General features: G+C 46.0%; 1 protein-coding gene across 6 annotated transcripts in view; it reads left to right on the plus strand.

Annotated features, from left to right (window-relative positions):
• The first annotated feature begins 2,740 nt into the window (after nucleotides 1-2,740).
• Nucleotides 2,741-22,742, plus strand: part of LOC116991260 (poly(rC)-binding protein 3-like) — a 169,397-nt gene continuing 149,395 nt past the window's right edge. For 2 of the 6 annotated variants that reach the window (XR_004416731.1, XM_033049742.1), the window contains exon 1: nucleotides 2,754-3,111. The gene's annotated coding sequence lies outside the window, so the exon portion shown is untranslated. Of the gene's footprint in view, nucleotides 3,112-22,742 lie in introns of all 6 variants that reach the window. The other 4 variants (XM_033049733.1, XM_033049725.1, XM_033049749.1 and 1 more) reach the window with 4 other exon arrangements.

The following is a 22,742-nucleotide window of genomic DNA, read 5'->3' on the forward strand; positions in this document are numbered from 1 at the left end:
GGCCAGGTGTAAGGCTGGACTCGGGTTCAGGAATGAGAAGGCATGCAAGAGTCAGGGTCAGGAGTAGTACCAGGTGTGCAGTGAGATCCAACATGGGCCAAGTGTTTGATTATAATCTGATTTCCATACATGAATATACTAAGATCATTCATGTGCTGCACCCGTTGATCACAGCCTGGCTCTACTGTGGAATGTAATTAGGAATGCAATTTAACCTAACCTTATTCATAGCTAATCCAATTTAAAGCAGAAATATTGCATTCAAGTGTGAGTTAAAAGACTTGCTACAGTATGCACCAGATTGCACAATTTCAAGCTGAAAAATGCAAAAGCTCCATACCAATGGGATGGAGGACAAGCAATTTCTCACTCCCAACTCTCACCCAATCATCTATATTACTAAAAGTCTGTTCTTGACCGGTTTTGGCCATCTGTGCTGCGATTTCCGAGAGAACGCCGCCACCTATGGCCGTCATTTTTGGCCACCTTGCTCAGAGCCCCACTCCACCGTATGTGTGCCGAGGATTTTTCCTGTCGATGAAAAATGACAGAGATATGAATGTTTTTACAAAGTTCCCCATTCTCTCTGCTGCCCCCGCTGGAGGCAGGGGAAGGGACTATAAAACCAGGAAGTGGTGTGCCTCAATTAGTCTCTGCAAGCTGGAGCTCTGTCAATTAGTCTCTGTCACTTTGAATGACACTGAACAAATGTCTACAGCACTGTGAGTACCCTTAATTCGGTTTGAAAATGAAAAAATAGTTAGTTTGAAGTAAAAAAGCACTGCCTGCAAATGGTTGTTTGGGTTGAATTAAAAAGGCACTCTCTCTCTCCCCTCCTCTCTCTCCCCTCCTCTCTCTCCCCTCCTCTCTCTCCCCTCCTCTCTCTCCCTCTCCCTCTCCCTCTCCCTCTCTCTCTCCCTCCCTCTCTCTTTCTCTCTCTCTCCCCCCTCTCCTCTACCCCCCTCCTCCTCTCCCCCCTCCTCCTCTCCCCCCTCCTCCTCTCCCCCCTCCTCCTCTCTCCCCCTCTCCTCTCTCCCCCTCTCCTCTCCCCCCTCTCCTCTACCCCCCTCTCTCTCTCACCACTCTTTTTCCTCCCCTCCATCCCCTCCCCCACCGACCTTCCCCTAAACCCCCCTCCACACACCCCTACCCCCTTCCCTCCACCCTCCCCCCCTCCCCTCATCTCATCCCCCTCTCAGCACACCCTCTCTCTCCCCCTCTCCCTCCTCTCTCTCCCCTCCATCCCCTCCCTCTCCTAAACCCCCTCCCCTCCACACCCCCTACCCTCCACCCTCCCCCCCTGCTCCCCACCTCTCCCCCTCACCCCCCTCTCAGCACCCCCTCTCTCTCCCCCACCCTCTCTCTCTCCTCCCCTCCTCCCCCACCTTTCCCCCTCACTCACCCTCCCTCTTCTCCTCTCCACCCCCCTCTCCCTCTTGATCCTCTCTCTGTGTTTCTGTCTCTCTCTCTGTCTCTGCCCCTTCTCTCTCTGCCCTCACTCTCTACCCCCGCCCCCCCCCTCTCTAGATGTGACTGCAAGTTGGGGGCTATGCGTCAGTAGATAGGGTGGTTATGGGGTAAAAGGAGCAAATTAATAATATTAATATAATATCAACGGGGGTAATTAGCGTGAGTGCCGGGGGGGTGGGGGGGTGTGGTTAGTGTGTGACGCTGCATGCCGCCTCCCCCCCCCACAATCGCACGTTGGGGGAACAGACCCAACGGGTCTGCACTTAGTCTAGTAACTCTATAAAGATAAATCAATTGAAAAACAAAATGATCAACAAGGCTAGCATTACCTTTATTCCTTGGAAGCCTTGCTATTGCTATTGATGTAATGAGGAGACAGCCACGATCCCAGGGTCCTTGCAGCGTAGCGACCATAAAACAAATCGCGGGATTGGTCAATTTGCGTCCGACCTCAATGTCAAACGTGAATGGATTGGACAATTACGACTTGGAAAATTGGAAGATTTTCTCATATTTTTTAAAAAAGTGCAGGTTTTGGTCTTGACGAGTTTCAGGTATGGTTTATATGTTTTTACACAATATGTTAAAAATTCAGGTAGTTCCGTGAGTTGGGTCACAAACTTGAACGAAAAAGCTCCTTGGCCCACAGTCTAAATGAGGGCAAGAGTGCAAAGGAGTTTCTTCACCACCCTGTCCACCTGATTCGCCACTTTCCGGGAACCGTGCAGCTGTACTACATGGCCTCTCTGTTCTGCAACACTCTCCAGAGCTATTTGCTGTGCAGGTCCTGCCATGTGGGACTGACACACCAAAGTGAAACATCTCTCATTTGTCAGTCAAATTCCTTGGCCCTCATTCCCAACTGATCTTGATCCTGTTGAAAACGTATTCACTACCTTATTCACTGTCCACCACATCATCAACTTTGATGTCATCAGCTGACAATGTTAACTACAATGTCATCCAAAATTATTGGCGGACTGGACTGGTCTTTTCGAGTCTCACTTCCAAGATGTGCCTGCGAAGGGAGGATTTCACTGTGCATTCACTTTGCTTTTCCTGCTGGGACAAAATATTACTCCCCGCTGTGTAATAATTACTCTGATGTTCACAGCCAGTATCAGGCCTGAGACGCAGCACCCGCCGCAGGCAGCTCCCGGTGAATGACAGGAGGGGAGCCCGTACGCCCGCTGCTGATGCGGTTGGTAGAGCGATGACCCTCCGCCAATGAGAGCGGCGCTGCGCTGCGCCGGGCGCGGGTCACCCAGCCGTTAGGGCCGTTGGTGGGCAGCGCGAGCGGGGCGGAGTCAGTCAGGCAGACCGGCCCGAGCTGGTGGCGCGCGTGACGCCCGCGCGTTCGATTTGAATCTCGAGCGGCGGCGGCGCAGTCACGGTGGAGGAGAGAGAGCGCGAGGGAGGAGGGTTCGTCTTGCACCGACTTCCATCCGTGCAGGAGAGCATTTACAAAGTCAACGAATCAGAGGAGCGTGAGGAAGAGCTGCGCTGTGATCTATCAGTGACTTGTACCTTGCTTTAGCCCCGACACCCCCAGCCGGAACCGTGTCTTGTTTCTGGTCATCACATCTCCGCACCCTCCCTTTTGCTACCCTCCCCAAAACCCTCCTGGTCATTCCGGCCCAGGTGAGTTTGTCTTTTCATCATCTCTTTTTGTGGAGCCGTGTATTGTTTTGTCGGGCATCGGTCGTGAATGTGTGTATTTTACTGTCAGCAGTGAGTTTTCCCCTTTCGTGCTCAACACCATCCACGCGTGGAGGCAGCCACCCTCCCAGTGAAGGCGGGGTCGGGCCGGGGCCGCGTGTCCGAGAGACGGCAGATGTTGATGTAACTTTTGTGATATCGTCATATCAACAGGGCACTATTGATGAAATCTCCAATAAAGCTGGGTGCAAATGTCGCTTATAATAAACTAACACATTTCAGTTGCTGAATGATCACGGTTTCTTTGCCATTATTTAGTAGCTGAAATTAATCGTGATGATGAATTTTAACGCAAGGCAGAAGGTGTGGGGCTACATCCAAATGACCTGTGTGGGAATTTAGTTAATTGTTTTTTCTTCTGTTTGCGCATTTTATGAAGAACTCGTTATTAATGATCGTGGCAACTACTCGCATCGGCAGATTGACTTTCACAGATTTTTTTTAAATTGCTGCCAAACTCATTTAGTCATTCCCTTTAAATTGTCTTTAAATACGCTGACTGGGATAAATTTTAATGAAACCGTTAACATATCACAAATCTATTAAAGATTATCGTCCGGTTCCCAGTTTAATTTTAAACGGTTATAATCTGAACTGACCCATTATTAAATATTAAGCAGTTCCAAGACTGATTGTTATCATTTTCCTATTTTATTTAAGTGCTGCTACTATCTTGTTCTGATCAAGCGACGATGCATGGGTTGACAAAATTCACACCCTTGCGTGCTTCGTATCGCCGTTGATACATTTAATTAAAATGTTATTCAATTTAGCTCAGAACAAATGTGATCGCATATGTTTTCTTCCATGATTTCTAAAAATATATTTTTGAGTTATATTGGCAAGAGGCAACCAGTTTATAGGATTATCTTAAATCATCTTAATATATTTGTTGTCGGAATAGTAATTTGTCTACAAATACATGATCTTAGTGATTCGCAATTCTTGCTTGCCAGCTTAATTTTGACTCTACTTTACTTTCAGGGCCACTTTAATAAATGATGTTGATACTTTCAGATGTGATAGAGAAGTGGGTGATGGGTTGCCAATGCTGACATTAGGTTGTCTGGTGACTGAGTAGGGTAAATGTTTAAGAAAGAACTGCAGATGCTGGAAAAATCAAAGGTAGACAAAAATGCTGGAGAAACTCAGCGGGTGAGGCAGCATCTATGGAGCGAAGGAATAGGTGACGTTTCGGGTCGAGACCCTTCCTCAGACTGATGTAGGGGTGGGAAGAAGAAAGGAAGAGGGAGAGACAGTAGGTTGTGGTAGAGCTGGGAAGGGGAGGGGAAGGAGGGAGAAAGCAAGGACTACCTGAAATTGGAGGTCAATGTTCATACTGCTCCCTCTCCCCCCCCCCCCCCCTCTCTCTGCCTCTCTTCCCCCTCTCTACTATTGTCTATTGACCGGGATGGGGGGAAAGAGCGAATAAATAATATTAATATAATATCAAAGTATGTGTGCGTGTGTGTGGGGGGTGGTTAGTGCGTGTGTGTGACGCCGCCGGCCGACCCCCCCACCGCAACCATTCGTTGAGGTGACGGGACCCAACGGGTCCCACTTGGTCTAGTATATTACTACAACTCTTATCTTGTTTGTTTGGATGTCTGCCTGTGAGTGAGTGAGATCCTGAAATTACGACAAAACGGTACACGATAGCGCTACAATTTTTTGTGCCGCCTTACTCACAATTGTCTTGTGTGTATTCATCAAGTTTCATTCAAATTGATGTTATAATTTACGTTATTCAAATTTTCAACTTTACAAAATCCAGTTTGAGAAAGAATGATTTGAACACGGCAGTGGCAGTTGCTGGCAGTTACAGCTATGACTTCACAATGGGATCTCATTTACATAAACTGCCCTTGAACAATGCTCCAACCGACAATTACATCACAATGGAATCTCATTTACATAAACTACCCAGCAATAGTGTTCCACCCAGTGCAATGAGAGATTTGTTACATTGTTGGAAGGAGAGGGAGGGAGTGAGGGGGGGGTAGGAGGAGAAATGTTATTTAAGCATTGTGTTCAGTGGGGGAGTGTGATAGGGGTGAGGAGTGGCGGAGAGGAGAGAGAAGAGGGATTGTGCAGAGGAGGGGGAGGAAGTGTTGGGGGTGAGGACAAATGAGCTGCGCATGCGCAGTTGGGGGCTATGAGTCCTCCTCTCTCTCCTTCCCCCTCTCTCTCCTTCCCCCTCTCTCTCCTTCCTCCTCTCACTCCTTCCCCCTCTCTCTCTCTCCCCCCCTCTCTCTCTCCCCCCATCTCTCTCTCCCCCCTATCTCTCTCCCCCCCTCTCTCTCTCCCCCCTCTCTCCCTCCCTCTCCTCTCTCTCTCCTCTCTCGCCCTCCCTCTCTCTCTCTCCCCTCTCTCTCTCGCCCCCCTCTCTCTCTCCCCCTCTCTCTCCCCATCTCTCCCTACTCCCCTCCTCTCTTCCTCCTCTCTCTCTCCCCCCTCTCTCGCCCCCCTCTCTCTCTCTCCCCCCCTCTCTCTCTCTCTCCCCCCTCTCTCTCTCCCCGTCTCTCTCTCCCCCTCTCTCTCTCCCCTCTATCCCCCCTCTCTCTCTTCCCCCCTCTCTCCCTCTCCCCCATCTCTCTCTCTCCCCCCTCTCTCTCTCTCTCTCTCTCTCTCTCTCTCCTCCTCTCCCCTCCTCTCTCTCCTCCTCTCCCCTCCTCTCTCTCTTTCCCCCCCTATCTCTCTCTCTCTCTCTCTCTCTCTCTCCTCTCTCCCCCGCCCTCTCTCCTCTCTCCTCTCCCCCCCTCTCTCTCTCTCCCCCCTCTCTCTCTCCCACCCTCTCTCTCCCCCTCTCCCTCTCTCTCCCTCTCCCCTTCTCTCTCTCTTCCTCTCTCTCTCCCTTTATCTCTCCCTCTCTCTCTCTCTCTCTCCCTCCCCCTCTCTCTCTCCCTCCCCCCTCTCTCTCTCCCTCTCCCCCCCTCTCTCTCCGGTCCCCCTCTCCTCTCTCTCTCTGCTCTCCTCTCTCGTCTCTCTCGGCCCTCCTCTCCCCCCCCCGTCCCCCTCCCTCTCTCTCTCTCGCTCCTCTCTCCCTCTCTCTCCCCCTCCTCTCTCTCTCCCCTCTCTTCATTCTCCCCTCATCTCTCTACTCGCTCTCTCTCATCTCCCCTCTCTCTCTCGTCCCCCTCTCCCCTCTCATCTCGCTCTCGAGCTAGTCCTCCACTCTCCTTCTCTCCCCCTCTCTCTCTCTGGGTCATCCCTCTCTCTCCTGCCTCTACATCTCTCCGCCTCGCGTGTCCGTCTCAGTCCTGCCCCCCCTCTCTCTCTCTCCCCCTCCCTCTCTCTCTCCTCTCTCCCCCTCTCCTCTCTCTCTCTCCCCCCCTCTCTCTCACCTCCCTCCCCTCTCTCTCCACCCCCCCTCTCTCTCTCTCCCCCCCTCTCTCCTTCCTCTCCCCCGCCTCTCCTCCCCCCCTCTCTCTCTCTCTCCCCTCTCTCCTCTCCTCCCCCCCCTCTCCTCTCTCTCCTCCCCCCTCTCCTCTCTCTCCCCCGTCTCTCTCTTCCCCCCTCTCTCGTCTCTCTCTCCCCTCTCCTCCCTTCTCTCTCTCTCCCCCCCCTCTTCTCTCTCTCCCCCCCTCTCTCTCCCTCCCTCTCTCCCCCCCCTCTCTCTCTCTCTGCCCCCTCTCTCTCCTCCCCCTCTCTCCTCTCTCCCTCTCCCCCTCTCTCTCTCGCCCCCCTCTCTCTCTCTCCCCTCTCTCCCCCCCCCCTCCCCTCTCTCCCCCCCCCCCCCCCCCCCCTCTCTCTCTCCCTCCCCCCCTCTCTCTCTCCCCCCCCTCTCTCTCTCTCTCCCCCCCCCCTCTCTTGCGTTGTGGAAACGGTTGAGTGGTGGAATATTGCGTTGGAGGAACGGGGCCTAACGGGAGTAGGGAAGCGAGAGGGGTTATGGCGGGAGGGAGGGAGTGACTGATGGTAGGGGAAAGGAGATGAGAGGAAGGGAGTGGAGATGGGGCGGAGGAGAGGGTGAAGAGGAGGGTGAGGGAGTGTTGGGGATGAGGGGAAATGAGCCACGCCTGCGCAGTTGGGGGCGATGAGTGAGTGGTGGAATATTGTGTTGGGAACTGGTTGCGTTGGGGGAATGGGTGAGTGGTGGTAACGGGTTGCATTGGGGGAATGGGTGAGTGGTGGAATATTGCGTTGGAGGAACGGGGCCCAACGGGTCCCAGTCTAGTTAATTATAAAACTGAGTTTGAGGGAAAAGATTTTATAACAAAAGTATTTGTTTTTTGTGTGTTTTACATTTTGGCCAATATCTTAAAATTATAGAAGAGGGAAATGTGTGTTGTAACTTTTCCTTATTGACTGTAAATGTCTCCCCATTTCCTTCCTTCCCTTCCCATCCAAACTCTCAATCAAACTATTTTTTGGAGTTTTATCCTTGTATTCAATAGTCATAATGCTTTGTTAGTGTGAAAATGTTTGACTTTGATTGTGATTATTTTTCCTCTTCTATCGTTTGATCCGAATACCATTTGCATGTATTAGTAGACCAGTTTATTCTCCCAGAGGCCTTCTCACCTTAATGTACTATGCTTCCCAACGTGCTCCCCACAATTGATATTCTGAGTTACTGCATTATCTAACTACTGCATAACGATAACATTTCAGGATTTGAAATATTGACCTTGCCATCTTCTGCAGGCATGGATGCAGACATTCTGAAAATGAAGGCATTTATCCAGGATGCATCTCCCAAGAGAACTGTAAACCCAGTATATTCATATTATAATTGGGCATAGTTTATAAAATAGGAAGAATGTTATCACAGAAAATAATACGGTCCAGCTATTGTTATGAGCCAGCATTCTGAAGAATATATCAACTATCAGATTTCTGAAACAGTAATTTTTATACAGTGCAATTTTGTCGGAAGTTATTCAGCTGTATTTCTGCAAAGTGGGTTCACTGCATGTTGTAAAGAAAGACTTAGCATTTATTTAAATACTAATGGATCCTAGGGCTTGAACATCACCTATGCTCATGTAAGATTTGAAGGAAGAAATACAACAGCATAAGTTGATTTGAAAAAACGGCAATGTTTATTTATATTTATTCGATTTAGGCAATATTTGTCCAGAGTACATTCCCGATGAAGTCAGTATTCATTGTGTTTGAAGACTCGATGAAGTCAGTATTCATTGTGTTTGAAGACTTTGCAGCTGCTTTTGAGTGACTGAATGGTTTGCATTTTTAATTTACATCCCTCGTAATGTTAGCTCTGTCTCTGTCTCTGTCTCTTTTTCAGTTAAAAAAAAACTTTATTGGCATGATAATAAAACACTGTTATCTTGCCAAAGTATAAAACATGACATACATATTTGAAATGCATAAGTATAAATACAAGTATACAGTGTATGGATAGGTATGTCCCTGTACATAAACTTGCAATAGGCCTATAGCCCTTTATTGATTGCTACACGTTCTTGCTGCTGTAAGCAGTACAACACAATAGCAAGTTTAGCAATTCAATATTAATTTCTTAGTGTTAGTTAATGTCGATTAGTGTGTGCGTATATATGTGCATGTTGATCATTCACCGTCTCTCAGGTTATGGCATGCTGTTACGTATTGTGCACCAAGATGTGCCGTATTTCCTTCGCCAAGAATTATTCTTAGTTTTGATGTATCATCTAGTTCTTTAAAGTCAGGGGTTGCCACACTGAGTTTGTCAAAGTATGCTTTCCTTGTTTTGTCAAATTTATTGCATTTTAGGAGGAAAGTGCAGCTCTGTTTCAACCTCATCTGTCAAACAGTGGCCGCATATTCTGTTTTCTCTTGGTTGCCAGAATCTCTTCTGTCTTCCTTTTTCAACTGCCAAATAGTGGTCACTTAACCTGTATTTGGTGAGGGTCTGTCTCTGCTTTATGTCTCTTTTTAGGGAACGGTAACATTCTAATCTGCTTTGGCTTTTGGTTTCTTTATCCCAATGTTCCAAGTACGTTTCTTTACATTGTTTGATCATTTGGTTCACTCTAATTGGTGATTGGGGGCCAGTATTGATCTGGGGCCGGTTAGGGTTTAACGGATAGGGTTTAACTGAATAGGGGTAGTTAGTCTCATTACCAACTGACACAGGGAACTCTTTTCTGGGTTCCCCTCTTGTGTTTGAAGGGCTTTAAACTGGAGGGTATCTGGGGGGCTAGATTTAAGGTGATTCCAAAATTGTAGTGCTCTTTTCTGGATATTTATTATCACTGGGTATCTGCCTAGTTCCGCCCTACCTGTCTCTCTGTCTCTGTCTCTTTTTCAATTAAAAAAAAACTTTATTGGCATGATAATAAAACACTGTTATCTTGCCAAAGTATAAAACATGACATACATATTTGAAATGCATAAGTATAAATACAAGTATACAGTGTATGGATAGGTATGTCCCTGTACATAAACTTGCAATAGGCCTATAGCCCTTTATTGATTGCTACACGTTCTTGCTGCTGTAAGTAGTACAACACAATAGCAAGTTTAGCAATTCAATATTAATTTCTTAGTGTTAGTTAATGTCGATTAGTGTGTGCGTACATATGTGCATGTTGGTCATTCACCGTCTCTCAGGTTATGGCATGCTGTTACATATTGTGCACCAAGATGTGCCGTATTTCCTTCGCCAAGGATTATTCTTAGTTTTGATGTATCATCTAGTTCTTTAAAGTCAGGGGTTGCCACACTGAGTTTGTCAAAGTATGCTTTCCTTGTTTTGTCAAATTTATTGCATTTTAGGAGGAAAGTGCACCTCTGTTTCAACCTCATCTGTCAAACAGTGGCCGCACATTCTGTTTTCTCTTGGTTGCCAGTATCTCTTCTGTCTTCCTTTTTCAACTGCCAAATAGTGGTCACTTAACCTGTATTTGGTGAGGGTCTGTCTCTGCTTTATGTCTCTTTTTAGGGAACGGTAACATTCTAATCTGCTTTGGCTTTTGGTTTCTTTATCCCAATGTTCCAAGTACGTTTCTTTACATTGTTTGATCATTTGGTTCACTCTAATTGGTGATTGGGGGCCAGTATTGATCTGGGGCCGGTCAGGGTTTAACTGGATAGGGTTTAACTGAATAGGGGTAGTTAGTCTCATTACCAACTGACACAGGGAACTCTTTTCTGGGTTCCCCTCTTGTGTTTGAAGGGCTTTAAACTGGAGGGTATCTGGGGGGCTAGATTTAAGGTGATTCCAAAATTGTAGTGCTCTTTTCTGGATATTTATTATCACTGGGTATCTGCCTAGTTCCGCCCTACCTTTCTCTCTGTCGCTCTGTCTCTCGGTCTCTCTCTCGGTCTCTCACCCCATCTCATTCCTCCCCTCCCTTTTCCCTCCCCCACAACTCTCTCCCCCTCCCCTCCCCACCCCTCTCTCCTCTTTTTGGTTATTAGGTGGTGTTATGTGTGTGGGGGGAGGGTGAAACAGAGCTTTCTGTCTCTCCCTTCGGGGGAATGCGACTTTTTGTCGTATCCCCCTTCTCTTCCCCCGTCTGCGCTGAGGCCTAATGGCGGAGCTGGCGGCCTCCAACCTGCGACCGACCTCGAGGGTCCGGAGGCAGAGCCAGCCAGGACTCACCAACGCGAGGCTGGCCGTCTTCGAGCTGTGGCGACGTCCGGGTAGCGGCACGACTCGGCGCTCCGGTGAGGGCGAACGGTGCGGGGCTGAGACACTCCTGTGCGGCCGGCACGGCTACTGGCTGGAAGGCGCTCCCGTGTGAGCGGCCCGGTGCGGGGCTGAGACACTGCCTTGTGGGCGGCCCGGTGCGGAGCGGAGACGGTGCTACGGCGGCTGAGGCGGCGTTCTGGCGGCGGCGACCTGGATCTGGGGCTCGGCCGCGGGCCAGTGGAGGACAATGTCGGGAGCTCGCAGGTCACGGGCTGGTGCCTGTTTTCCGGAGCACCCGTTGTAACAGCTGCGGGCAGCTTCGTCCACCCCCCGGGCCGCGGAGCTTGAACCGTGGGACTGATGCCATCGCCCGGTGGGGTATCGCCTCGGCGCAGAGGGAGAAGAGGAGGGAAGAGACAGTAACTCTAAGACTTTTGCCTCCATCACAGTGAGGAGGTGTTTGGTGAACTCACTGTGGTGGATGTTAATTTGTGTTTATTGTGTTTTGTTATTATTACATGTATGGCTGCAGGCAACAGCATTTCGTTCAGACCGAAAGGTCTGAATGACAAATAAAGGATTCAATTCAATTCCTCCCTCTTCATCTCCCTCTCCCTCTCCTCCCCCTCCTGCTCCCATCCCCCTCCCTCCACACTCCCCCTCCATCCTCCCCTCCCTCTCTCCCCTCTCCCCCTCCTCCACCCTCTTCCCCCCTCCCGCACCCCTCTCTTCTCCTCCCTTTCCCCCCTCCAAGTATCCACTCCTCATTAATCCTCATTATATTTTGTCATGTTTATGTACACATTTTTAATAAAATCCTTCCCCCCCCCCCCCCCCCCCCCCCCACTCACTCATTTTGTCGCCTCCTGCTGGCCAGCGACCATAACGGCTGCTGGCGCCCGTATCTCGCCTCCAAGACGCCATTTAAAAACAGCCGCACTGCTGTTTCCTGAGCCGCTTGAGTTGGAGGACCACGTCTCCCGTGGGGGTTACGGGTAGGGAACGGCTGCGTTGGAGCAGACCCAACGGGTCTGCACTTGGTCTAGTATTCCTTTAAAACTGAAGATGCAGAAACATTTTTACATCAATTAAAGGTCTTCAAGTTTCTTCACCTTCAGTGCTTGTTAAATTTTAACTTAGCTTTATATGTAGATTTTACATGAATGATATTCACCTAACTGCCTCAAAATGAATACGTCACATTTTTGTTTAAATGAGAATCAAGATGTTCTATAAATTTGAATTTCTTTTCTGTGCCAGGTGTTGTAAATTGCATTACCAATATGGTAAACTGGCAGAGTTTCTCCAGAAATATACGTGAATAGGTCCTCTGGTTTAAAGAAGCATAGAAAACTCAATATATTTTCTCCAAAACTTGAAATGAAATGAAAAGACTGAATTTGCTCAACAGGATTTGTTCCTTGCTGCAGGTGGTGTATGCTGAATGAAGAGTTGGCAATGATGCCACTGAGTCTGCCTATTTTGATTTTGCTGTTCACCAGTGCAGTAATACTATATCTGGCTGATAAAGATGTTTCTCTGAGATCAAGGAGGGTTAAGAAAATAATGTTAATAATTATGAATACAGAGTAGCTTTATCCTTGATTAGAGTACCAACAAATCAAGATGGGTTCCTTCCAATCTTGTGAACAATTTACAAAGGCAATGTTGAGTAAGTAAAAATCTATCTTTGTAGATCAGTCCAATATTCATTTTATGTGTTCACGCAGTAAAATATTGTTTTTTTTTAATTGTTACTGAAGGGTTACTATAATTGTAGTATTGTCCATTTTTCAAAATATATGCTTGCCAAGCTGCATGCTTAGAAAGAGGACTGTTGGAACTGATTGGTGAAGCACCAGTAATCACTGAATGTTGTGAAGGTACTAATAGATTGGTGATAGGCAAAAAATAGCACTTATTTTTAAAACTGTGTTTGGGGATTATAATAAAGAAAAATCCCCAAACTCACTGTTTTTAAAATAAGAATGCTATCTCGGCTAGTGATGTGTCTTGGTCATTTTCTGTGTAAATCCCATATCCTAATTCCATCGACCACCCTGGAAGATCCATCAACAAAAATGTTTAAAATGATATCACTGGTCTTATTTCTATTCTTCCTATTCTCTATATCGTGTGGTTGTTTGCCCTGCAGCCTCCCCCCCATTCTGTTTTGGCACAAATGGTCCCTTGGGATCATTTGCTGTCCACACTTGACACTCGTGGTGTTCTCCGGTGTAATCAAGGTTGTCTGCAAGAAAGGTAGGAATTTTAGTAAGCTTCAAGGTTATATTGCAACCTTGCAATATTAAGGTCCACCTTGCTATGCGATTCAGGCTAATTGTTCCATCATTGATTCGTCCATCCAACAGCAACTTAAGAGGTGTATGTTCTGTGAGAACTATTAAAGGATTGAGACCAATTATATCTGTAAAATGTCGTAGAGAATATATCACTCCCGTACAATCTCACCAAATCGTTCAGTTTTTTACAAGGCGTTGACTTGACTTTAGACATTTTGACATTTGCAGGGGTAGATCCCACAGGAACGGGGATGCAGACCTATACAGGCAGGCCAAGTACAAGCTGAGAAGAGGAATCAGAGCTGCCAAGGAAAAGTACTCTGAGAAGTTGAGGAGCAAGTTCTCAGCAAATGACTTCTTCAGTGTGGAAGGGCTTGCAAGTAATCACAAGCTACAAGGAAAAAAAACCCCGCTCCTTTGACAATCATCAGCTGACCAACGACCTGAAAGAGTTCTACTGCAGTTTCGATAAACAGAAACTTGGGGAGGGGGTGTATGGTACCCCTACACACCCTTCCCAACCAACACTTCACACCTACTCACAGCCTGACTCCAGTTTAAAAAGGCGAGATCCTTCCCCACCTACACCTCCCCAATCACCACTTCACACCTACTTAAAGCATGACTCCAGTCTGCAAAGACTGGACCCTTTCCCACGCACCCTTCTCCGATCACCACTTAACACCTACTTACAGCCGGGTTTCGCCCCGGTAGTGTAAATTTTCTTGTAAGTTACGTTAAAATGGCAAAAAAAGGCAGATTTTGGCACTCAATCGTGAAAAAGGCATAATCTTCCTGAAATCGTCAAAAAAGGCATGAAAAAGCACATGCCATTTATGGCAAAATCCTGGCTCTAGTTATAAATTATAACCAGTTACCTTTAAATTTTATCTGCCTGTAATTACAACAGTACAATACAATACAATACAATTTATTTGTCACTTGAACCTCATAGAGGCTCAAGTGAAATGTTGTTTCTGCAGTCATACATACAAGAAAAAAAGACCCAAGACACAACACAATTTACACAGACATCCATCACAGCGCATCTCCTCCTCGCTGTGATGGAAGGCAAAAAAACGTATCTCTCCCCTGCACTCCCCTCTCCCCCCCGATGTCAAAGTCAAAGCCCCCGGCGGGCGATGGGTGGGATTTATTTTACGTAGTTGGAGGCGTGTCTGTGGCTGGGATTTTTCACGCAGATGCGCAAGTTAGTTTTTAGTTTAATTCAGAGGAGGCATGGGGAAGGCACAGCTTTTGACCATGCACGAGTTTGACCATGCACGAGTTTGGCTACGAGTAAGATCAAAATGTACTTAAACAAGAAGAAGTTTGGATGAATATCTCAGTTTTTACTACGACAATAAAGAAACTATTAATCAAGAGACTGTGTTTTAAAGATTTATCGTTCGTTGGCATTGAATGTCTCGTGGAGAGCTCGCATGCGTAACAAAGCTGTCTCCTTACCCATGTCTTCCATCATCGTCGCTAGAGGAAAAAATTCCTTGAATGAAATAATAATCTGCCACTACATTTAGTCGAAAGCTACCTTACAGACAGGAGGTAGTAGATTGGTCCCATAGAAGAGGGCCAGAAGATTGGGCTGGACCTCTGGAGAGAGATTACTGCCTGAAGAATTAGTTCCAGAAGAGGAACTGAAGACCGGTCCAGAGAACTGAAGAAAATAGATCTCAGCCACGCGATTTATCTGAAGATTGAAAACTTCACCACAAAATCGTGAGTAGAACAGCTATTGTATTTTGCTGTAAATTTGAAAGCTGGAACGCTTTAATTTAGAACAGCTTCTCAATAAGATGTTGTATAAGTTTGATGAACGTCCTGTTTTTTTTAAGTACAGGCTCTGATAAAAGAGTCTGGAGAAGTAAGTTCTGCTAAGATTTGGAAGGCAGCCAAGGGAGAGAGGGTGACTGAAGATCCAGGCGCCTGGCCTTGGTTTGTTTTGAAGTTGAGATAAGACACATTCTTTCTGAACTGGTCACTTCTATACTTCAAAAATATTTAGATGTTTTCTGAAGGTCCAGTTTTTTTTGGTTTCTTAGCTGATGTTTTCAGAACACTCAGCATCAATGTTTATCAATAGTGACTGAAGCAAACTGAAGAGGTCCCATTTGTCCAATTAGCAGATTTGGCAATCAGCCAAGACCTGTTTAAATCCATGCAGCAAGATGGAGCAGGTGAGTCAGAGAAGCCACAAGGTGGCAGAGAGGAGCCAAGATATCTGAAGAGACAAACTAGACTCACTGAAAAGGCCTGAGTTGCATTTCTGGAGAAATGCAAGAATGAGAGAAACAAGCTATGGAAGCGGATTATCGATTTAATAGGGTTCTAGGAGGAAATCATGTGCCTTGAAACGAATGCTGATGAAGTAAAATCTAGTCATGAATGACTACTCAGCCTGCGCCTTGAGTTTGCACAAAACCACAAATTATTACAGAGCCTATCTCTGCCTGATGAGGAAGGCGAAGAGCATAATCAGTGGTTTCAAAAAGCGATTGAATATCTTAATGGCGTAATTGGCAATGTGAAGAAATGGTTAGCTGAAGTTGATCAAGGAACCACGTGTGCTACAGCAGGAGATGCTATGCAACAAGGTGTCGAATTCGAACATGAAGTAACACCACAAGATAGTATCTCAAACGTTTCAACACGAAGATCACGACATAAGTCTAGCTCAGAAGCCAGCTCAATTTCAAGAGCCTCTGCTCGTATGGAAGCGGAAGCAACTGTGGCTGCTCTTCTGCTACAAACTGCTGCTTTGGCGAGAAAGCATGAGATTAAAGCACAGGAAGAGCAGTTGGAAGAGTTGAGGAGAGAGGCCGAGGCACGTGCGGAACAGGCGAACAGAGAGGTGGAAGAACGAAGAAGGCAGTTAAAGAGAGAAAAGGAACAGTTGGAACTGGATACGAAGTTGGAAGAGGCCAGGATGAAGTTTGAGATACTGGAGGGCCAAGGTTCAAGAGGTGGCTCTAAAGTATCTGAAGGGAAGAACTCTTATTTGAGAAAAAGAACAGCTCAAAGTGAGACAGCAGTTGGATTAATTCCACAACCGAGGACCACCAGATTTCATGGCTTTGAACACCCATTGGAACAGTGGCGGGCCGATAAAACTTTATCTCAGCACCTGGGTGCTAGACCGAAGCAAAGTACTTGAGAGGCGTCTGTCGAGGCTCGGGACAAACCAGCAATTCAGTACCCTTTTCTGAGGCCTGACACACAGGCTTGAGCAAGCCAGTGTGATTATCAAAGGCCTTATTTATCATTCGTTTTCGCCAAGCCAAGGATCTCACGGTGGATTCATTGAATTGGCGAAGAATCAAGCTGAATTCAACAAGCTCATAGCTCAACAAATTCTCTCTTCCACCCTACCACCAATAAAAATTCCTACATATGATGGTGATCCTTTGTGGTATGAAGCTTTCATAATGGTGTTTCCCAAGTAGTAGAAATGAAAATTACAGATGAAAAAGAGCACTTACGATTTCTGGCGTATTACACGTGGAAATGATAAGATACTTGTAGAAAGTTGTTTAAATAGACCTGAAAGCCAAGGCTATTGAGAGGCAAGAAGGTTACTTGAAGAACATTATGGTAACGAACAGAGGATTGCTAACGCATACATGAAGAAAGCCTATGCTTGGAAAGATATCAAGTCAGAAGATGTGGAGGCATTAAGTGAGTTTGCGATATTTCTTAGAGGTTGTTGTAGCTCGATGAAAAATCTCGACCGCATGGAGGAGATGAATCTTGTTAGTAATACTAGAGCCATCATTCTAAAACTGCCCTTTAAACTCAGAGAAAAGTGGAGAGATAAAGCAGGCCAAATAATGGACAAGAAGAATCGAGTAGCCATGTTACCATGCCTGGTGGATTTTTTGGAAAGGGAAGTACGGTTCATGTTAGATCCGCGCTACGGGAGTATTCAAGATCATAAACCTATTGCAACTGTCAAAGGTTCTACCTTTACTAAAGCTAAAGGAAGATCAGGACCCAAGGGAGGCAGTTTTACTACCGCTATAATACCTGTGGAAACAACAGGTGGAATGAAAGGAGATGTATCTACTATCAAGCAAAAAGGATTTTGTTTGTTATGTGATGAAGTTGATCACACCATAAGGTGGAGTTAAAGATTCAAGAAGAAGGAATAAAAAGAAAAGATGGATTTCTTAAAGGAGAAGGGAATCTGCTTTGGATGTTTGAAAAAAGGACACATGATTAAAGACTGTGAGAGTCCTATAACTTGTGATAAGTGCAAGCAAGATCATCCTGAAGCACTTCACATTGTAAAGAAGAAGCGGGAACAGTGGATAGAGAACTCGCTGGCAATACAATACAAAACAATACATACAATACAATTTATTTGTTGTCATTTGAACCAAGAGGTTCAAACGAAATTTAGTTTCTGCAGTCATACAAACAAGAAAAAGAACCAAGACACAACACAATTTACACGAACATCCATCACAGTGAATCTCCTCCTCACTGTGATGGAAGGCAAAGTCTTATCTCTCCCCTGCACTCCTCGTTCTCCCGATGTCAGAGTCAAAGCCCACGGCAGGCGATGGTAAATAAGTCCCGCGGCAATTATAAAGCCGCTCCGGGTGATGCAAGGCCCTGCTCCGGGTCTTGGTGTTGGAGCCCCGGCGTGCGCTAACAAGTCCCGCGACCATTTAAAGCCGCGCCGGGCGATGTAAGGCCCCACTCCAGGTCATCCTCAACCCCGCAACTCGGGCGGGAGAAGTCGCCGTTGCGGAAGCCCCGAAAAGCGGTCTCCCAGCAGGGACCCGCGGGCTCCCGGTGTCAGCGTCCACCGGGCCGGCGGTTGGAGCCTCCGAATCTTCTGCGTCGGGTCGCAGCAGCGCGCCACCACCGCTCCTTCCGATCCGAACTCGGCCAGCTCCGCGATGGTGAGTAGTCCGCAGCTCCTTGACTGGAGCCCCAGGTCGTTACGGTTGGAGGCCGCTCCACGGTGCTCGGCCCCAACGACAACGGAGACCCGACAGAGAAAAGGTATGGTTCTCCGTGCAGGGGAAAGATTTAAAAAAGTTTCCCCCACCCCCACCCCCCCGCCCCCCACACACATACCCAGTTTAAAAAATAAATAAAAATACATACAAACGAGACAAAAAAAAAAAAAAAACGACAGATGGATTGCAGAGGCCGCTGCGACATGAGTCGCGCCGCCCACCTGATAAACTGGCAGACAGGAAGCAAAGAGTAGGAGTAAATGGGTCCTTTTCAGAATATCAGGCAGTGACTAGTGGGGTACCGCAAGGCTCAGTGCTGGGACCCCAGCTATTTACAATATATATTAATGATTTGGACGAGGGAATTGAATGCAACATCTCCAAGTTTGCAGATGACACCAAGCTGGGGGGCAGTGTTAGCTGTGAGGAGGATGCTAGGAGGCTGCAAGGTGACCTGGATAGGTTGGGTGAGTGGGCAAATGCATGGCAGATGCAGTATAATGTGGATAAATGTGAGGTTATCCACTTTGGTGGCAAAGACAGGAAAGTAGACTTTTATCTGAATGGTGGCCGATTAGGAAAAGGGGATATGCAACGAGACCTGGGTGTCATGGTACACCAGTCATTGAAAGTAGGCATGCAGGTGCAGCAGGCAGTGAAGAAAACGAATGGTATGTTAGCATTGATAGCAAAAGGATTTGAGTATAAGAGCAGGGAGGTTCTACTGCAGTTGTACAGTGTCTTTGTGAGACCGCACCTGTAGTATTGCGTACAGTTTTGGTCTCCTAATCTGAGGAAAGACATTCTTGCCATAGAGGGAGTACAGAGAAGGTTCACCAGACTGATTCCTGGGAATCGCAGGACATTCATATGAAGAAAGACTGGATAGACTCGGCTTGTACTCACTAGAATTTAGAAGATTGAGGGGGGATTTAATAGAAACTTACACAATTCTTAAGGGGTTGGACAGGCTAGATGCAGGAAGATTGTTCCCGATGTTGGGGGAAGTCCAGAACAAGGGGTCACAGTTTAAGGATAAGGGGGAAGTCTTTTACGACAGAGATGAGAAAAATATTTTTACACAGAGTGGTGAATCTGTGGAATTCTCTGCCACAGAAGGTAGTTGAGGCCAGTTCATTAGCTATATTTAAGAGGGAGTCCGATGTGGCCCTTGTGGCTAAATGGATCAGGGGGTATGGAGAGAAGGCAGGTACAGGATACTGAGTTGGATGATCAGCCATGATCATATTGAATATATATCGAAGGGCCGAATAGCCTACTCCTGCACCTATTTTTTATGTTTCTACAAATAGAACAGAAGGTGAAGCCAGCTACTATTGATGCTGTCACCTCGCCTCAGATAACTACTTATATTGGGGCCGGGGTAGAAACCTGTGTCTTCTCTGTCTTACCAGTTCAGGTAAGGAATAGCAAGACAAATACAGAGTTGCAAACATATGCGCTTTTGGATCATGGAAGTTCGGCTACCTTTTGCACAGAAAGCTTGATGAGAAGGCTGGACCTACTTATCGGAACGAATGCTTTGAAGGCATTGGAACCTATACAGATTGTGAGGAGTCAAGGTGATGGACCGTTTGCTGTGAAAACACTACTAGGATGGGTTATCTATGGCTCCTTGAGAAAGAACAACGAAAGCGGGAACCGGAAGAACTACCCTGCCACTGCTGTTAATCAAATATCTACTGCTAAATTAGAAAAGCTATTGATCAAGCAATACAATCATGACCAATGAAAATACCAGTAAGGAATCTGAAGAAATGTCCAGGGACGAGTTAAAGTTCTTGGATATTATGAAATACTCAGTAAAGATGATAGACGGACACTATTCTCTGGATTTACCTTTCAAACAAAAAAGTATTAGTCTGACGAATCGTCGTATGGCAGAGCAATGCACCCAGAATCTGAAACGCAAGTTTGTCAAGAATACGAAATTTCATGAGGAATATACGTATTTCCTGAAAGATATGGTTGACAGTGATTATGCCGAATTAGTACCAACAAACCAACTGAATCGAAGTGATGGAGAGCTTTGGTACATTTTGCACCATGGGGTGTATCACTCGAAGAAAGGGACCTTGAGGGTGGTCTTTGACTGTGCTGCAGTCTTCAAAGGAACATCACTTAACTGTCAACTATTGCAAGGTCCAGACCTTACCAACTCAGTCATTGGAGTTCTCATTAAATTCAGACAAGAACCAATTGCTTTGATGGCTGTTTCATCAAGTCAAAGTATCAGTAAAACACATTGACTACCTGAAATTCTTATGGTGGCCTGAAGGGGATGCACAACAAGATCTTGTTGAATACCGGATGAAGGTACATCTCTTTGGAGCAGTGTCATCACCAAGTTGTGCAAACTTTGCATTAAAGACGACTGCAGAGGACAATGAAGCTCACTTTCCAGAAGAAGTGATTACCACTGTGAAGAATAATTTCTATGTGGATGATTGCTTAAAATCCATGTCTACTGAGCAGGAAGCAATTCAAATGGTAAAACATCTGACTTGCCTCTGCAATGAGGGAGGATTTATGCTTTCCAAGTGGATCAGCAACAGTCGTGTTGTATTGGAAAGCATTCCACCAGATGATAGAGCCAAAGAGACCAGGGAGTTGGATTTGGACAAAGACAATTTGCCAATGGAAACTGCACTGGTGTATTGAAACTGATGTGTTCAAGTTCAGAATCTCGATTCAAGTGCAACCATGTACACTGCCAGCCAAGTTGATTTTGCAGGATCTTTGTCAGGAAAAACTTGGATGGGATGAGAGTATAACACAAACTTCCTCTCACCGATGGACAGAAGGGTTAGCAGATCTCAACAAGATCTCAGAATTCAAAGTGGACCGGTGCACGAAGCCTACAAGCTTTGGTAAGATCAGAAGTGCACAGCTACATCATTTCTCAGATGCCAGTGCAAGTGGCTAAGGTACTGTTTCATATCTAAAACTGGAAAATGACAACAAAGAAGTACATGTTGCATTCTTAATAGGAAAGGCCAGAGTGGCACCATTGTAACAAATGACAATTCCAGAATGGAATTTACTGCCACAGTCTTAGCTGTTAAAGTTGAAATATTGCTGCAAAAAGAACTACAGCTTCAACTGGAAGAATCTATCTTCTGGACCGATAGTACTATGGTGCTTAAATACTTCAACTATGAGAACAAATGTTTTTTGACCTTTGTAGCAAACAGAATTTCTTTTGTATTGGGAGCTCCTAACGTTTCACAATGGAAATACGTTAACACAAAAGAAAATCCTGCGGATGAAGCTTCTAGAGGACTGACAGCAGACCACTTCTAAAGCAATAAGAAATGGATCAATAGGCCAGAGTTTCTCTGTAAGCCGGACAGAGAATGGCCAAAACTTGAGCTGGGATTTGAAATCTCTGCTAATGATCCAGAAATTAAACAAAACCTCACAGTGACCGTTATTGCTAAAGATGCATCAAACACAACAAATAATTTAATTACTCGCTTTTCATCGTGGAGTAAGTTGGTGACTGTGGTAGCTTGGTTTCTTAAACTAAGAACAAGGTTATTGCTGTTTGCTTGAAAAGGATTTTTTAAGGTATCTTTGAAGAAGATCCTGAAATACTGAAGAAGGTTGAAAAGAAGATGCAAGTTTTTAAGGCATCGTACGGCGTACAGGATTTACATCCTGATGATCTCCTCAAAGAGGAAGACACGGTTATCTCTGACAAAGACAGAAATACAAAGAAGAAATATCAACCTTAGAGGCTGGAGTACATGGTGTCACAAGAAACAGTCAATTGTACAAACTTGATCCAGGATTGGAGGAAGGACTTCTGAGAGTGGGTGGTCGTCTAAATAGATTGGCAATGCCTGAAGAGGTTAAACATCCTATTATTCTCTCGAAGGATTTTCATACTTCAACCTAACCTTCAACTTTCATCCTAATTTGAGGAAGGACATCCTTGTGATTGCGGCAGTGCAGCGTAGATTCATGAGATTGATCCCTGGGATGGCGGGACTGTCATATGAGAAAAGATTGAAAAGACTAGGCTTGTATTCACTGGAGTTTAGAAGGATGAGGGGGATCTTATAGAAACATATAAAATTATAAATGGACTGAACAAGCTAGATGCAGGAAAAATGTTCCCAATGTTGGGCGAGTCCAGAACCAGGGACCACAGTCTTAGAATAAAGGGGAGGCCATTTAAGACTGAGGAGAGAAATACTTTTTCACCCAGAGAGTTGTGAATTTGTGGAATTCCCTGCCACATAGGGCAGTGGAGGCCAAATCACTGGATGGATTTAAGAGAGAGTTAGATAGAGCTCTAGGGTCTAGTGGAATCAAGGGATATGGGGAGAAGGCAGGCACGGGTTATTGATTGGGGACGTGATCACAATGAATGGCGGTGCTGGCTCGAAGGACCAAATGGCCTCCTCCTGCACCTATTTTCTATGTTTCTATGTAACATTATTGTTACAACATATCCATTAGTTGATCGGACATGGAGGAAGAAGTTTTATGCTGTCAAAACTTTGTGTTTTGGATTCTATACTGGGTATCATGCCTGATGTTAAGGGTTTGGTGGGCACGGTACGACTTCAAACTAAGAACAATAACCATATAATAACCATATAACAATTACAGCACGGAAACAGGCCATCTAGACCCTTCTAGTCCGTGCCGAAC

The sequence above is a fragment of the Amblyraja radiata genome, chromosome 2 (assembly GCF_010909765.2).
Source record: "Amblyraja radiata isolate CabotCenter1 chromosome 2, sAmbRad1.1.pri, whole genome shotgun sequence".
In the NCBI taxonomy this organism is placed as follows: Eukaryota; Metazoa; Chordata; class Chondrichthyes; order Rajiformes; family Rajidae; genus Amblyraja; species Amblyraja radiata.